Here is a 13461-nt window from a genome sequence, read left to right on the forward strand (position 1 = left end):
ACTACCTTTTTCAGGGACATTATTGTTCTCATGTCATACTAGTGATTAATTTTTCCAGGTTCTAATTTACTAACCTGGGAACTGCTTGCTGCACATTGCTCTGGTTTGTGATCTTTTGTAAAGGCCCACTCTTGCAACTTTAATTTTGGCAGGTCTGTTCTCTCATCCACAGGGGTTTGGAAGCAGAATTGTGATAGATGAGAATGTAGGAGTGAACATATTTTGTGGGAATCCCAAACTTTCTGGGCTTTCTGGGACCTTATGGCAGGAAATAAATAGCTCTTTGTCCAGCTGTGGTCTAATCTGCATTGCTCCCCAAGGCCTTGCAAGAAAGACTGCAGGGTCTTGTGGTCCTAATTGGTGGACTGCTGCCAGGATTTTTGGAGAGGTCGGAAGTCACCCTAAAGAGGAGGCCTTTGTTTTGAGGACCCCCAGTGCTTCTGTGAGCAATGTGAAAATTTTATTCCCTTGTTTACATACTTCCTAGTCCCACTGAGGGGGGCTTTTCCCCAGGTTCTGTGCCATGATATACAAATTTTCATAGGCTAGTGTCATTTATTGTTAGACTGTAAGGATCAGGTAGAGTCATTATTGGTGTTACTCAGCCAAACTCAAGTTCACTTGCCCAGGTGTAGCACAGCCAGTCTGCTGACTCCAGGTTGTGGTGAAGTGAAGCATAGCATTTATTGCAGGGGACTGAGTGAGGAGAGGGCTTCCCAGGGGGCTCAGTGGTAAAGAATCCACCTGCAATGCAGGAGACGCAGGTTCAATTCCTAGAGCTGGAAATTCTCCTGCCCGAAGAATACCATGGACAGAGGAGCCTGATGGGATACAGTCCATAGAGTTGCAAAGAGGCAGACATGACTGAAGGGACTGAGCATGCAAATACAAAAGCAAGGAGAATAGGCAGCTAATGTTCAAAAGACCTGAACTCCCCAGTGGATTTCAGGGAAGAGTTTTTAAAGGCAACATCTGGTTTGAGTGTTGCTGCTCATGGACTTTCTTCTGATTGCTTAGTATTGAGTTAACAGGGTGATGTTTCAGTTTCCTGAATCATCAGCCTGCTAGTTTCAACCAGGCTGGGGTCTGTGTGCTTGTGGTCAGCATGTAGTCATCATCTTCCACCTGGGTGGGGGTCTTCATTTCTACAGAACAGCTCAAAGGTATGTGTCGGATTGTTCTGTGTATCCCTTGAGGAGGAACTAGGACTCTGTTTTATTGCTGAGCTGTTGTTTACGATGGGCTTCCCAGGGGGCTCAGTGGTAAGGAATCCACCTGCCAAGCAGGAGACGTGGGTTTGATCCCTGGGTCGGGAAGATCCCCTGGAGAAGGAAATGGCAACCCACTCCAGTATTCCTGACTGGAGAATTTCGTGGACAGCGGAGCCTGGTGGCTACAGTCCATGGGGCCGCAAAAGAGGCAGACGGGACTTGGAGACTAAACAGCAGCAATGGCAGCATTGTTTAAGCTGTCATTACTTTTCTTTCTTGACTGCTTTTCCTTCGTTTCTATATTCCCTCACTTCCTTAATTAGAAGCTGCTTGAATCTATTCTTTGGAACTCAGGGAAAGCCTTGGAAACTAAAGCCTTTTTCTATCTATACTAACAAACAAGGGACATGGAGGAACTTTTATGCCCAGGAGGACCCACGGGGTCCTGCTTTTATTTGATAGTCCTCAATCCTGGGTGGAACGGGGACAGGACAAGAAAAGGAATACAATTTTGAGTAGAGATGTTAACCATTTTGGCAGGGGAACTCAGTTTTAAAGGGGGCTGGTTTCATTGGTGCAGAAGCACCAGATTATTAGGGGGTTGAGAAGACTGCAGTAAATTAGACAGAATATGCCCCTTCTGAAACTTCATCCACAAATGTTCCAGTGACCATATACTATGGGATCAATGTGTAAGAAATTCTCGGGACCTCTGTAACTGTATTTCCTATAGGTGAGCTTTGTGGGCTTCTATAGCATTTCTGTGCTGTTCCCTCAAGGCCACTGCTCTACTGGTAGGAAAACAAGGATAGAAGGGCAATCCTGTAGTCCAAGGATATGTCTTTTGTGACCCAGCCAGCAGTTCTGTTGATTCAAGTGGCAATATTGCTTGCCAATATTTGCTGCCACTGAGGCAAAGCTGCTTCCCAGGGCATAAGAAGTGGTAGAGACCATACAGGGTTCCCAACCTAATTAACCAGGAGAAGTGGGACATCTAAGCTTTTATTTGGAACCACTTTTTAAGGCTTTATGAAGATTTAGCAAAGGGTAAGGTAACCCTTGAACAACATGGATTGTATAACTGATATACTACGAAGTGCACTTACCTAATGGTTATGATTTGATCAACTTTGACATTTGTGTAAAGCTGTGAAACCATCATCACAATCATGAAAGTTAATTTAACTCACATATTTACCTCATGCCCTTTTGGAATTTCATTCCCTATTCTCCTCAGCCCTACAGATAATCATTGATTCATTTACTTATTTTCCTTTATAATAGGTTAGTTTGTTATTTCTGTAATTTTAAATAGGCATCATATGATGTATATCCTTTTTTTAAAAACTGATTTACTTCATGCTGCATGATTATCTTGCGATTCAACAATGATGCTTATATGAGTAATTTTTTTTTTCTTTTAATTGCTGAGTAGTCTTCTGTTCTTTGGATAACCACCTTATTTATCCATTCATCTGTGTATGGACATTGGGTTATTTCCAGATTTGGGGTATTACAAATAAAACTGCTTTAAATACTTGCATTTGTTCTTTGTAAGAATATGTTGTATTTCCCAGACTGTTACTTGTGTAGGTAGATGTTTAACATTTTAACACCTGCCCATCTCTGATCTAAAGCGTTCGTTCCCTTTTGTCTTTCTACCGACTGTGTATGAGAATTGCAGTTCCTGTACAACGTAGCCAAGGCTTGATATGGTTGATCTTTTAAAATTTTAGGCCTTAAAATGAGTGTGTGGTTGTAGCTCTTTGGTTTTATTTCCATTTTCCTAAGAATTCATGATGTTGGGCATTTTTTCATGCATTTATTTGCCCTCTGTTTATTTTCTTTGGTAAAAAGACTACTTATAACTTTTGACTACTTTCTTTTTATGTGTTTACTTATTTTAACAAATAAGACAGTGTAGCAACAAACACACATGTTGGAATTCCACTCGTTCTTCGGCAATGTGACTTCTTTATCTTATGGTACAGTTGTTTTTGAATACTGGAAGGAAACTATTTGTCCTCAATTTTTTCCCTGTATACAACCTGAAATCCACATGCACCATATACTTTTATATTTAATCAGCATTAACACATTCTCCACTACATTCTTAAGACTAAATATTCAGTAATACATTAAATCAGTCCTAGGTTTGTAGTCTTTGTGTTAATTTCCCTGGTGTAAATATTCATGTCATGGTCAATTTCTTTTTATCTTTTTTTTTTTTATATTGTCATGGTCAATTTCAAACTGCCAAAATGGTGTCACTGAACATGAAGTTGGTAAGATATTTCAGTAGCACATTATTAATTATTTCCAACATGCTGATACAGTAGCCACAAATAACCTCAAAAAACAGATAATAACAAAAGTGTCAAGTGATTAGAAAGTGTCATGTTTTAAATATTTGCTTTTTAAAAACAGTTTGATTTAAATTAACTTTGGGAATTCCCTGGCAGTGCAGTGATTAGGACTTGGCAATTCCATGCTGTAGGCCTGGGTTCAGTGTTTGCTCAGGGAATTAAGATTCTGCAAGCCGCAAGGCATGGCAAAATAGGCGTGTGTGTGTGTGTGTGTGTGTGTTTGAGCAAAATCCAGAAGATGGTAGAGGACAGAGGACCCTGGCATGCTGCAGTCCATGAAGTTGCAAAGTTGGATATGACTTAGTGACTGAACAACTATATATATATATATATATATATATATATATATATATATATATAAGATTAGCTTGAACTGTACATATTTAAAATGTAAACTTTGTATTGATGTATGGCAAAACCCATCACAATACTGATAAGTAATTATCCAATTTAAATAAATAAATTTTTTAAAATGAAACACATATTTTTATATTTCCATACATGCTTGCATCCCTGAAACCAGATTTTCTCCTGCCTATTTCTGTTTATCTTTCCATTTATCTTTATGTGTGTATAAAATTATACACACATATTCTGCCTTTTGTAATGGCTCTTTTCACATGTATCCATAAATAGAAAAGACTGCTATGAAACCCCATGAACACTTTCCCAGTCTTCATCATGATGTATCATTCTCATTGTTCTTTATCTACATGTAGATTAGCGGGTTACATTTACTTTATAATCCCAGATATGTCAGTGTATAACCTCTTCAGCATGCATTTCTAAAAATATAAGAACTCATAATTTTAATAGTTTGGTACACAGTCTTCATACTTACAGCTCTTTTAACTGTAAATTAGCCTTTTCAGCTTCAGTTTGAAGGCTAGCAATTATCTTCTCATAATTCTTTTCAGGATCATCAAAGACGGTCTCGGTAATCCCTCTTGATACAGGATGCTTAAAATATTCTAAATGTTAAGGGATACAGGCTTTTGAAATTTCTGCTAACTCAGCTTCACCAATGAATACATGCACCAGAGTTAGGCCAGTTGCTACTGGAATCCCAGTCAACAAAATGTGGGATTTCACTAAATTCACAAAATGACTGTCATATACAAATATTTAATCATCACATTGTACACCTGACAGTAATATAATGTATGTCAATTATATCTCAACTTTCCATTCTGTTTAATCTGTTCACCCTTCCCCCATATTTCCCCATTGGTGTAGTAGATACTGCCTGAGGTCTTTTCCAGAGGGACAGTTTTGTGATGATGACAAACCAGTAAACACAGTGTGTCTTCTGCTTCCACCTCGTATGCCGCATGGTACCATAGTTGGAGACACTGCATCACAGCTCAGAGATCTGCAGCACACTTCTGTGGAACACAGTGGGTTAGGTGTGTGATACACACCTCAGCACAACTTGAGGGTGCTCCATAAACAGGCTGGGGACACCAGCCTAACAGGTATGGAATGTTGATGCTTCTCACTGCCTGGAACCAGACTTGTGCATACCACATCCACATTAGAGAAGATGCATGGCAAACACAGACCACACACTCTGGTGCATGTAAAGCATGCCAGGGACCTGTGAGATGAGTAGAGGCGCTTACACCACCACAGTCATGGATTGTTGGGACAGACGTGTGATAGGGACACCCAATGTCATATGTGAGCCACTCAGTCTACATTCTCCTTTAGATTGTGGGGTGTTGGGGTGGGGGGGGAAATCTCACTGCTTATTCCTAACTCTTCACAGTAGGCAGAACCATTGAAATAATCAAGACTGAAATCTAAATGGAGAAAACTGATTGTTAACTAATTATCATTCATGTCCTCTGACTCTAAGAAGAGTTTTAGGACATAAGCCCATGATTGTAGAAGGAAGTTGCAGGAGGGTTCTAGTCACATATATTCAGATCCCTAGCGTGTAGCCCCGCCATCTCTTCTGTACAGGAATTGAACCTCAGATGTCCTGATGAGGTTGGTGGTGCCAGGCTTATAGCCCAAATGGACTGAGATTTAGAGAGTAACACCCAGCATGGAACACGGCAGTACCAGGCTGTAGTTTCTGCCACTACTCTGAAAATATTTTCTTCGTGAATCCTCTGCTTTCACACACTGCTTCTATCCACTCTCTTGATGTCAGGGCTGACAGACTATGCTTACCAGCTTAGAAAAACAAACCTTCATTGGAATTTTATTATGATTCCTCTCTTTTGAAATCTATATCATTACAATTTTGTTAGAAAATGAACTTCCATTCAATTCCCAACCTGTGGTTATGTCAGCCTTAATTGTCATTGTTGAAGATGTTTCCTACTGTCCCATCTGTCTCTGAATTCGGATTTTCTTGAATTTAGATTTTGCTTTCTCTTCATAGCTCCGCCCTCTCCTCCATTCTTTCCGATGAATTGTTTCTCACTTTCTACAGCTTGAAGAAATTATTTTGTAAGCTTCTTGTAAGTTTTCCATACTCAAAATCACATCTGTAACACTAGGAGAATTATGCCACTTCCATTTCTTTTTCATTATCTGTGGTTTCGAACACAGTTCTCTCTCTTCTTCCATTCTAATGTGTCCATTTGGTCACTCTCTCTTGCTTTGTACTGTGTATTTACTCACTAGCTCCCTGATCCATAGTCTGGTCACAGATCATTTTTTAGATGTGTGTACTGACCTTGTGTTAAACTTCCACAAAAATGAACATAGGACAATGATGTGCCATCTGGAGTGTGTTCCTATACTCAGAATCTTTCTGTGGATTTATTTCTGGCAAATGATGAGGAAATGTTTCTCACTGAGTTCAGGATAAGATCCTGAATGTCAGTCATACCATATCTGTTTCTCTGATTATTTAGTGTACTCCTCAAGGTTAAAGTTGTTCAGGTTTTGTTATAGTTATGAAACAATCTTTGTAGTGCAGTTTCAGACTGTTTCTGTTTTCTCTCTGCTTGGCCAGGTGCCCTCTGGAAACAGCTTGTTGTCTCTTCACATTGCAGAGCCAGGGACATTTGCATAGTGCACTCTTTTTTCTTTTTTTTAAATTTTATAATGTTTTCGGTTTTCCCTCATTATTTATTTATGGCTGTGATGGCTCTTCATCCTCTGGTTGTGGTGAGCAGGGGCTACTCTCTCACTGTGGTGCACAGGCTTCTCATTGAGCTTGCTTCTCTCGTTGGAGCTCCCGGGCTCTAGAGCGCAGGCTCAACAGTTGTGGCTCAGGGGCTCAGTTGCTCCGCGCCATATGGGATCTTCCCAGATCAGGGGTGGAACCACTGAGCCACCAGGGAAGCCCTTATAATGCACTCATGTAGATGATGGTAAGTGATACAGTACGTGGGACATTCCTGGTTCAGGCAGAGATTCCAGATCTCATGCCACCATCTGGAATGTGATTCATGTTTCCCAGAGAGAGCAGGATAGTGTAAGGAACAAGATTGTGCCTCCATGGGAAACCCACATTTGGAGGCTCTCTGCAAATCCTGTTTGAGGTCCCCAATTCGAGTAGCCTTTTGATTGTGTGAAACTCTGAATATTTTCTTTAGTTTTGAACTGTGACCCCAGTGAGTAACTCCCTGGAGTTTCACTGCTCCACTTGCCCCCACTCCCCCCACTCCCTGCCCCACCCCAGGAGCTTTTAAACAACGTCCAGCAGCTCCCAAGGCAGGTCTGCTCCCTCTCCCCACTTCCTACTGGGGCCGGGACTTACAGGGAGAGTCTTTTGTTGTGGTCCCCCACCCTGCTGTGAGGGGTGGGGATCCCAGAATCAAGCCCACAGCCCAGCATCTCAGGGAGTCTAACCCAGGGTCCCCACCTTCCCTCCGGGCCTCTTTCCACCCCAGGGGAGCCCCTCCCAGTTCCCTCTGGTTCCTCTGAGTGTCCTCCGCCTCCCTACTCCCCAGGGTGCCTCAGACCCTCTCCTTCCTGGATGCTGATGGCCCCTCTAATAGTTTGCAAAAGTTGCCATAACAAAGTGCCTGAAACTGGGAAGCTTAAACAGGAATTTATTTTCTCACAGATATGGAGGCTAGAAGTCTGAGATCAAAGAGTTAACAGCATCGATTCCTCTGAGATGGTGCTCCTTGGCTTGTAGATGGCAATCTTCTCCCTCTGTCTTCACATGGTCTTCCCTCTGTGTGTCTGTCCTACCTTCCTCATCTTTTTTTTATGGACACCAGTCACATTGGATTAGGGTCCACCCTAGTGGTTTTATTTAACCTTTTTAAAGACCCCACTTCCTTGTACAAAGATATTCTGAGGTACTGGATGTTAAGACTTCAACATGTGAATTTTGGGGCATACACTTAAGTCCATAACTGCCCCCATGCTTCTTTTCATAGGGACACCTGAGAAACTGGCAACGTTACAAATCATGGCTTGACTTACTGTTTTGGGATTATTTTTTGTTTGGGTTTGGGTTCTGTTCTGTTTTGTTGTTGTTTGGGTTTTTTTCTGGGCAGCTTGCAGGATCTCAATTCCCTGACCAGGGATTGATCCTGAGTCACAATAGTGAAAGCCCAGAGTCCTAACCATGGGCCACCAGAGAACTTCCCTTTATTTATTTTATTGTTGAATATTTTGACTTAAAGTAATGGAGAATATGTTAAAAATTCAGATAAAAGTTAAAATTAACTGTAAGTTATGTGAGGTCATTGTACCAAAAAAAAAGTTGGGGGAGATATCTTCCAGTATTCCAGAATAGTAAAAACAATTACTCCTTAGTAAAGAAGAATGAACGAAGTTTCAACATAAGTCTTTATTGTTTCACTATCTTCTTACTGGCTAATGAAAACAAAAATAGCCAAAACTCATTTTTTAAAAATAGGCAAAGTATATGAATATTTTAATAGACATAAAGGTGGCAAATGAGCAAAAGAAAAATGCTTAACGTCATGAAACATCAGGGAAGTGGGACTAAAACTACAGTGAGATATTGTTATACACATTTATTAAAAGGGCCAAAACTTTAAAAGTCCAGCCATACCCATCTGTTGGTAAAGATATGGAAGAACCAGTCTCTCACTGCTGACAGAAATACAAAAGGAAACAACTTTTAGGTCACAGTTTGATGTTTCTTGAAAAGTTATATATTTATTATCCTATAACTCAGGTATCACACTGTAAGGTATTAGACAAGAGAAATGAAATATATCCATATTGAAGAATTGTACTGAGATGTCTATAGCAATTTTGATAGAGCTAAAAACCAGAAACTATTCATATATCCAAAAACAAATGAAAGAATAAACAAATAGTGGTATACGCAGAGTATCATACTCCTCAACAACATAAAAAATGAACTACCCACATCAGAACCATTGATGAATCTCAAAATAAATACACTGCATGAGGAGGACACGAAGGGGAAAAAAGACTAACCACTTTATATAATTCCACTCATAGAAAATGCAGAATATTTTATTATAAAGTAAATCAGTGTTTTCCTGGAAGGCCAGGGAAGGCAGACAGAGATTATTAAAAGACATGAGGTAAATATTGTGTAATGTATAGGTTAATTATCATGATTGTTTGATGGTTTCATGGGTTTACATGAATATCAAAATTTATCAAATGGTACAGTTCAAATATGGACACTATTGTCTACTAACTATACCTAAAAAGCTTTAACAAACAAAAATTCTTACTGTTTTAGAAAAATAAAGCTTAGCAAACCTCTGTTGACACCACCATATCCCTTGTAATGCCCTGGGATCAGCACCTTGCCTCAATAGTAGCAAACACTGGTGAGCAGTGAAGACCATTTACAATTGAGTCAGTAGGAAGGAATGCAGGCTGGGTCACAAAAACCATGTCATTGGACTAAGAGATCTTCCATCGTCTTCTTGTTTTCCTGTCTGAGCAGCAGTGGCCTTAGGGTGTACAGCCCAGAGAAGCTACAGGAATCCCTAAGACCATCAGATATTTTCTGATGAGGCCCTCAGCTACACAAGACACACAGTTCTGAAGGTCCTGAGAATTTGTGCAGCTCCTCATCCTTCACAGCCGTGGCACCTGGAGCACTGTGGATGCCCTTTTAAAAGAGGAACATTCCAACCAATCTGCTGTAGTCTCCTGTGCTCTCTGCTCCTGGAAAGATTATCATTCCCCCTGTAATCTTTCAACCAGTGACACACACTCCCAGACATACAGAATTGTGGCCATCAGGGCTCATGGCTCCCCTCCAGGACCCGGGGAACAGACTTCCCTCACCACTGCTGAGCAGTATCTCCTATGAAGAAGAGACAATTTTATGCTGTTTCCAGAAGTATTTGAGGTTGTCACACTCTTCCCCTTAGGATATACTCTGTCACAAAAAATTCTAGCATTCTGACTCAAAGCAAGGCAAAGCAAGCCCAAACTGCCAAGAGAACTGCTACCATTCCACCTCCCACCACCCCCATGAGGTACACAAGGGTCGGCATCCCATGAAATCTGTTTCATGTATTTGGGCAGAATCTACTTGTTTTCAAACTACCCCATAAAGTGAATAGAACACTCAAGATTAAAGCTGATTGAAACCATAAGGCCTTTGTTACAACAGAAAACCAGAACACTGGAGGCAGGCTGCTCCTGGGTCCGTGCTTTGGAGGCTGGAAATTCCAACATGAGAGTCATGTCAAACCAACAATATCCCCCCAAAAGGTACTCCATCTTTTCAGGTCACCAGCAGAACTCAAATGGAGTCCTTTGGATCACAGCTGTGTCAAGTCCCTGCCCCAACTAATCAGAAAAGAGGGTATTCCAGCCTCTCAGGAAGTCCCCAGGCGAATGGGGGAACACTGCGATTTCCCGTTCCCAACATACTGGGGTGGGCGAGTGATGCACAGTCTGGGCGCCTGCGGGGTGGTAGAGATTCAGTGCCTTCTGTATCTCTACAGAGCTGATACCACAGAAAGCTGGCAAGGGTACTGGGTAGGTTAACTGGGACTTCCCTGGGGGCTCAGCAGTCAGACCCCACACTTCCACAGCAGGGGGAAGGTATTCGATCCCTGGTTGGGGAACTGACATCCCCATGGTGTGGCCAAAAATAGGGCTGGGTAGGTTAAGGTGTGTTATGCACCTCCCACATCCCTGAATTTATGTTGATGTAGGAGGTTCAGTTCAGGCAGATGATGCCTTCAAGAGGCATGTCCTTGAGTGTTATTTTACTGAAGGAGGAAATACAACATTTTCTGCACATCTGAGTTGATTCTCCTGTGTGAGTTTTGTAAGCAAGCAGGTAAGTCCTTTGGCTTATGGCTTCCTCACATTTAACACACTCATAAGGCCCATTCCAGTGTGAACTCTCTGGTGTCAAGTGAGGTTAGAGCTTTGGCTGAAGGATTTCTCACACTGGTCACACTTAGGTCTTTCTCCAGTGTGAACTCTTACAGTCACTGAAGCTTCCCCTAAAGGATTTTCCACATTCACTGCATTCTTAGGACCTTTCTCTTGTGTGAATCCTCTGGTGTTTCAGGAGGTTGGATCTTTGACTTAACAATTCCCCCATACGTTTCTTCAGTATAGTTTTCCAATATAGAACAAAGCTGCTGTTTGGCTAAAAGATTTCCCACATTCACTGCACTTAAAAGGCTTTTTCTCCAGTGTGAACTCTGGTGTTTCATGAGGTTGGATCTTTGTCTAAACAATTTCTCATATTCCCCACACTCATAAGGTTCTTCTCCAGTGTGAACTTTCCAGTGGTTACTGAGGCTGTAGCTTTGGCTAAAAGGTCACCCATGTTGGTTGTACTCTTAACACTTTTTTGCCAGTGTCTAATGAGGCTTGAACTTTGGCTAAATGATCTCCCACATTCACTGCACATGTGACATCTTTCTCTGGCGAGAACTCTCTGGTGATGAACAAGTGTGGAGGAAACCACACACACACATGGCCACATCAGAGTTGCGCTCTCAGAAGAGTGTTTGTGAGATCAGCTTCCTTAATGTCGGTAGGAAGGGATGTCTCCTGATTCCATGGGAGGGTGCTGTTGGCCTACCTGAGTATCTCCAGGGAAGACAGGGAATTGAAACTGCCTGAGAAGGGATGAGTTGGACTGTGAAGAAAGCTGAGCACCGAAAAATTGATGCTTTTGAACTATGGTGTTGGAGAAGACTCTTGAGAGTCCCTTGGACTGCAAGGAGATCCAACCAGTCCATCCTAAAGGAAATCAGTCCTGGGTGTTCATTGGAAGGACTGATGCTGAAGCTGAAACTCCAGTACTTTGGCCACCTCAAGCAAAGAGTTGACTCATTGGAAAAGACCCTGATGCTGGGAAGGCTTGGGGGCAGGAGGAGAAGGGGACGACAGAGGATGAGATGGCTGGATGGCATCACTGACTCAATGGACATGGATTTGAGTAAACCCTGGGAGTTGGTGATGGACAGGGAGGCCTAGCGTGCTGCGATTCATGGGGTTGCAAAGAGTTGGACACGACTGAGTGACTGAACTGAACTGAACTGAGAAGGGATGAGCAGGAACTCCACTTAATCCTCATGAGAAAGAAGACTGTTGGGTTAGGAGACCTTGTGTGCAAGAGCAGAGTGAGGAGAACCAGCACTCAAGCCATTTGAGGTCCTCTTGGTTTTACAACACAGCACTGTAGTACCAGCCTTAATTTTAGGCCTTATACCACAACCTGGCAAAAACACCCTGAGTACGCTTTGCCAATTCAGACACGATTGAATAGTTCCAGGGATGTCTCATGATTCCCTGAGCTGCAGCAGCCCCAAATCTTTCTATGGAGTCCTCACTAGTCGGGGCAGTTCCTTGCCTCAGACTTTGCCATTCAGAACACATCTGGTCTAAGACACATGTGACCCTCTCCACTCCTGGGCTGCACTCTCAGCCATCACAACTTTCTTCTGTTCACCCAACCCACATTGAAAGTTCAATCCCATTTAATGGAACACTCCAGCCCTCATGACTCTCATAATAACCAGGTTTGCCCTAGACTTTAGTCTCCAGGCTGAAAGAAGCACCCCAGATCCTAAGTACTCACAGAATCCTGGTAAGTGCTTGAAATGGTGAATAAGCACCAGCCCCAGTCTGAGTGACATCTTCAATAATCTTTTGTTTCTGCATTCACACATCCATCTAATGCCTATTCTCCCCTTGGAAGCCTAGCCATCTGCCAGACTATCCTGTCCCTGACACATTCCTTTTGAGGCCACTTACCTGCCTCAGTGTGTTTGTAAAGCCCCAAACCAGGCACTCATACAAAAAACCTAGTGCACAGTCTCCACCACCCCCTGTCTGCCCCCCTAATAGCTTTACCACCATAATCTGAAGTTTGTTGCTGTTTTTGTTCAGTCACTAAGTCCTGCCTGACTCTTTGCGACCCCATGAACTGCAGCATGCCAGGCTTCCCTGTCCTTCACTATCTCCCAGAGTTTGCTCAAACTCATGTCCATCGAGTTGGTGATGCCATCCAACCATCTTATCCTCTGTCACCCGCTTCTCCTCCCATGACAGAACAGAAGGTAATCTGGAGTATTTTGTCCCTCACCAAATGTACATACACTGGAAACTGACTTTATGCTTTGGGGTCAATGCATTTGAATGGAAATAAGATAAAGTTTATTAGCTCATGCTAACAGTGGGCATGTTTTATGTTTGAAAGACTCTACAAATAATCTTTTTTATCTGTAGCCTTGACGTGGGTTGCTAATGCTAAGTTGCGTCAGTCGTGTCCGACTCTGTGTGACCCCATAGACGGTAGCCTACCAGGCTCCGCCGTCCCTGGGATTCTCCAAGCAAGAACCCTGGAGTGGGTTGCCATTTCCTTCTCCAATGCAGGAAAGTGAAAAGTGAAAGTGAAGTCGCTCAGTCATGTCTGACTCAGCGACCCCATGGACTGCAGCCTACCAGGCTCCTCCGTCCATGGGATTTTC

This window comes from Cervus elaphus, chromosome 4 (genome assembly GCF_910594005.1).
Source record: "Cervus elaphus chromosome 4, mCerEla1.1, whole genome shotgun sequence".
Taxonomy (NCBI): Eukaryota; Metazoa; Chordata; class Mammalia; order Artiodactyla; family Cervidae; genus Cervus; species Cervus elaphus.